Consider the following 5,000-nt stretch of genomic DNA (forward strand, 5'->3'; position numbering starts at 1 on the left):
AGCACTTCTTCTTGAGATGGACTTTGCCAAAGATGGCGACAGTCTTGGGAAATAGCTTCGTAGAAAACGAGAAAAGCACTCCCCGTCGGGGAATCGAACCCCGGTCTCCCGCGTGACAGGCAGGGATACTCACCACTATACTAACGAGGAAGAAGCTGATGAAAGCATGGCAGTATTCGGGCAGACCCATTTACTCTTGGGACCGATAGAATTTTGCCCATTTACACATACGCAGATGTTCTGCCAAAAGAAAAATAGCTTCCACAGATGATATCTTGAGTCATCTAAATGCAAAGTCCAGCTAAAGAAATCTCAAGTCTGACAAATCAGACTTTTTCCTTTTCCCCAAAGGTAAAGCTGCAGTGATTCCTGGGGACAAAGCGCTGTTTGGAGGTGAAATGCAGAAAAACATAACCTGGTGTTGTAAATAGTACATAGGCAAGAGGATAGCAAAGTGGCATGCTTCTTAGCATTTAGCAGGAAGCACTTCTTCTTGAGATGGACTTTGTCAAAGATGGCGACAGTCTTGGGAAATAGCTTCGTAGAAAACGAGAAAAGCACTCCCCGTCGGGGAATCGAACCCCAGTCTCCCGCGTGACAGGCGGGGATACTCACCACTAAACTAACGAGGAAAAAGCTGATGAAAGCATGGCAGTATTCGGGCGGACCCATTTACTCTTGGGACCGATAGAATTTTGCCCATTTACACATACGCAGATGTTCTGCCAAAAGAAAAATAGCTTCCACAGATGATATCTTGAGTCATCTAACTGCAAAGTCCAGCTAAAGAAATCTCAAGTCTGACAAATCAGACTTTTTCCTTTTCCCCAAAGGTAAAGCTGCAGTGATTCCTGGGGACAAAGCGCTGTTTGGAGGTGAAATGCAGAAAAACATAACCTGGTGTTGTAAATAGTACATAGGCAAGAGGATAGCAAAGTGGCATGCTTCTTAGCATTTAGCAGGAAGTACTTCTTCTTGAGATGGACTTTGTCAAAGATGGCGACAGTCTTGGGAAATAGCTTCGTAGAAAACGAGAAAAGCACTCCCCGTCGGGGAATCGAACCCCGGTCTCCCGCGTGACAGGCGGGGATACTCACCACTATACTAACGAGGAAGAAGCTGATGAAAGCATGGCAGTATTCGGGCAGACCCATTTACTCTTGGGACCGATAGAATTTTGCCCATTTACACATACGCAGATGTTCTGCCAAAAAAAAAATAGCTTCCACAGATGATATCTTGAGTCATCTAACTGCAAAGTCCAGCTAAAGAAATCTCAAGTCTGACAAATCAGACTTTTTCTCTTTCCCCAAAGGTAAAGCTGCAGTGATTCCTGGGGACAAAGCGCTGTTTGGAGGTGAAATGCAGAAAAACATAACCTGGTGTTGTAAACAGTACATAAGCAAGAGGATAGCAAAGTGGCATGCTTCTTAGCATTTAGCAGGAAGCACTTCTTCTTGAGATGGACTTTGCCAAAGATGGCGACAGTCTTGGGAAATAGCTTCGTAGAAAACGAGAAAAGTACTCCACGTCGGGGAATCGAACCCCGGTCTCCCGCGTGACAGGCGGGGATACTCACCACTATACTAACGAGGAAGAAGCTGATGAAAGAATGGCAGTATTCGGGCAGACCCATTTACTCTTGGGACCGATAGAATTTTGCCCATTTACACATACGCAGATGTTCTGCCAAAAGAAAAATAGCTTCCACAGATGATATCTTGAGTCATCTAACTGCAAAGTCCAGCTAAAGAAATCTCAAGTCTGACAAATCAGACTTTTTCCTTTTCCCCAAAGGTAAAGCTGCAGTGATTCCTGGGGACAAAGCGCTGTTTGGAGGTGAAATGCAGAAAAACATAACCTGGTGTTGTAAATAGCACATAGGCAAGAGGATAGCAAAGTGGCATGCTTCTTAGCATTTAGCAGGAATCACTTCTTCTTGAGATGGACTTTGTCAAAGATGGCGACAGTCTTGGGAAATAGCTTCGTAGAAAACGAGAAAAGCACTCCCCGTCAGGGAATCGAACCCCGGTCTCCCGCGTGACAGGCGGGGATACTCACCACTATACTAACGAGGAAGAAGCTGATGAAAGCATGGCAGTATTTGGGTGGACCCATTTACTCTTGGGACCGATAGAATTTTGCCCATTTACACATACGCAGATGTTCTGCCAAAAGAAAAATAGCTTCCACAGATGATATCTTGAGTCATCTAACTGCAAAGTCCAGCTAAAGAAATCTCAAGTCTGACAAATCAGACTTTTTCTCTTTCCCCAAAGGTAAAGCTGCAGTGATTCCTGGGGACAAAGCGCTGTTTGGAGGTGAAATGCAGAAAAACATAACCTGGTGTTGTAAATATTACATAGGCAAGAGGATAGCAAAGTGGCATGCTTCTTAGCATTTAGCAGGAAGCACTTCTTCTTGAGATGGACTTTGTCAAAGATGGCGACAGTCTTGGGAAATAGCTTCGTAGAAAACGAGAAAAGCACTCCCCGTCGGGGAATCGAACCCCGGTCTTCCGCGTGACAGGTGGGGATACTCACCACTATACTAACGAGGAAGAAGCTGATGAAAGCATGGCAGTATTTGGGCGGACCCATTTACTCTTGGGACCGATAGAATTTTGCCCATTTACACATACGCAGATGTTCTGCCAAAAGAAAAATAGCTTCCACAGATGATATCTTGAGTCATCTAACTGCAAAGTCCAGCTAAAGAAATCTCAAGTCTGACAAATCAGACTTTTTCCTTTTCCCCAAAGGTAAAGCTGCAGTGATTCCTGGGGACAAAGCGCTGTTTGGAGGTGAAATGCAGTAAAACATAACCTGGTGTTGTAAACAGTACATAGGCAAGAGGATAGCAAAGTGGCATGCTTCTTAGCATTTAGCAGGAAGCACTTCTTCTTGAGATGGACTTTGCCAAAGATGGCGACAGTCTTGGGAAATAGCTTCGTAGAAAACGAGAAAAGCACTCCCCGTCGGGGAATCGAACCCTGGTCTCCCGCGTGACAGGCAGGGATACTCACCACTATACTAACGAGGAAGAAGCTGATGAAAGTGTGGCAGTATTCGGGCAGACCCATTTACTCTTGGGACCGATAGAATTTTGCCCATTTACACATACGCAGATGTTCTGCCAAAAGAAAAATAGCTTCCACAGATGATATCTTGAGTCATCTAACTGCAAAGTCCAGCTAAAGAAATCTCAAGTCTGACAAGTCAGACTTTTTCCTTTTCCCCAAAGGTAAAGCTGCAGTGATTCCTGGGGACAAAGCGCTGTTTGGAGGTGAAATGCAGAAAAACATAACCTGGTGTTGTAAATAGTACATAGGCAAGAGGATAGCAAAGTGGCATGCTTCTTAGCATTTAGCAGGAATCACTTCTTCTTGAGATGGACTTTGTCAAAGATGGCGACAGTCTTGGGAAATAGCTTCGTAGAAAACGAGAAAAGCACTCCCCGTCGGGGAATCGAACCCCGGTCTCCCGCGTGACAGGCGGGGATACTCACCACTATACTAACGAGGAAGAAGCTGATGAAAGCATGGCAGTATTCGGGCGGACCCATTTACTCTTGGGACCGATAGAATTTTGCCCATTTACACATACGCAGATGTTCTGCCAAAAGAAAAATAGCTTCCACAGATGATATCTTGAGTCATCTAACTGCAAAGTCCAGCTAAAGAAATCTCAAGTCTGACAAATCAGACTTTTTCTCTTTCCCCAAAGGTAAAGCTGCAGTGATTCCTGGGGACAAAGCGCTGTTTGGAGGTGAAATGCAGAAAAACATAACCTGGTGTTGTAAATAGTACATAGGCAAGAGGATAGCAAAGTGGCATGCTTCTTAGCATTTAGCAGGAAGCACTTCTTCTTGAGATGGACTTTGTCAAAGATGGCGACAGTCTTGGGAAATAGCTTCGTAGAAAACGAGAAAAGCACTCCCCGTCGGGGAATCGAACCCCGGTCTCCCGCGTGACAGGTGGGGATACTCACCACTATACTAACGAGGAAGAAGCTGATGAAAGCATGGCAGTATTCGGGCGGACCCATTTACTCTTGGGACCGATAGAATTTTGCCCATTTACACATACGCAGATGTTCTGCCAAAAGAAAAATAGCTTCCACAGATGATATCTTGAGTCATCTAACTGCAAAGTCCAGCTAAAGAAATCTCAAGTCTGACAAATCAGACTTTTTCCTTTTCCCCAAAGGTAAAGCTGCAGTGATTCCTGGGGACAAAGCGCTGTTTGGAGGTGAAATGCAGTAAAACATAACCTGGTGTTGTAAACAGTACATAGGCAAGAGGATAGCAAAGTGGCATGCTTCTTAGCATTTAGCAGGAAGCACTTCTTCTTGAGATGGACTTTGCCAAAGATGGCGACAGTCTTGGGAAATAGCTTCGTAGAAAACGAGAAAAGCACTCCCCGTCGGGGAATCGAACCCTGGTCTCCCGCGTGACAGGCAGGGATACTCACCACTATACTAACGAGGAAGAAGCTGATGAAAGCATGGCAGTATTCGGGCAGACCCATTTACTCTTGGGACCGATAGAATTTTGCCCATTTACACATACGCAGATGTTCTGCCAAAAGAAAAATAGCTTCCACAGATGATATCTTGAGTCATCTAACTGCAAAGTCCAGCTAAAGAAATCTCAAGTCTGACAAGTCAGACTTTTTCCTTTTCCCCAAAGGTAAAGCTGCAGTGATTCCTGGGGACAAAGCGCTGTTTGGAGGTGAAATGCAGAAAAACATAACCTGGTGTTGTAAATAGTACATAGGCAAGAGGATAGCAAAGTGGCATGCTTCTTAGCATTTAGCAGGAATCACTTCTTCTTGAGATGGACTTTGTCAAAGATGGCGACAGTCTTGGGAAATAGCTTCGTAGAAAACGAGAAAAGCACTCCCCGTCGGGGAATCGAACCCCGGTCTCCCGCGTGACAGGCGGGGATACTCACCACTATACTAACGAGGAAGAAGCTGATGAAAGCATGGCAGTATTCGG

The 5,000-nt window shown here is 45.0% G+C and overlaps 3 non-coding genes across 3 annotated transcripts; all 3 read right to left on the reverse strand.

The window, feature by feature from the left end:
* Positions 1 to 1,042: 1,042 nt before the first annotated feature.
* On the reverse strand, positions 1,043 to 1,114 carry TRNAD-GUC (transfer RNA aspartic acid (anticodon GUC)). The gene has a single exon. It is a non-coding gene; the product is annotated as a tRNA-Asp (tRNA).
* A 2,338-nt stretch (positions 1,115 to 3,452) lies between these two features.
* Positions 3,453 to 3,524, reverse strand: TRNAD-GUC (transfer RNA aspartic acid (anticodon GUC)). The gene has a single exon. It is a non-coding gene; the product is annotated as a tRNA-Asp (tRNA).
* A 1,374-nt stretch (positions 3,525 to 4,898) lies between these two features.
* Positions 4,899 to 4,970, reverse strand: TRNAD-GUC (transfer RNA aspartic acid (anticodon GUC)). The gene has a single exon. It is a non-coding gene; the product is annotated as a tRNA-Asp (tRNA).
* Between the last annotated feature and the right edge of the window lie 30 nt (positions 4,971 to 5,000).

The sequence above is a fragment of the Eleutherodactylus coqui genome, chromosome 11, assembly GCF_035609145.1.
Source record: "Eleutherodactylus coqui strain aEleCoq1 chromosome 11, aEleCoq1.hap1, whole genome shotgun sequence".
Taxonomy (NCBI): domain Eukaryota; kingdom Metazoa; phylum Chordata; class Amphibia; order Anura; family Eleutherodactylidae; genus Eleutherodactylus; species Eleutherodactylus coqui.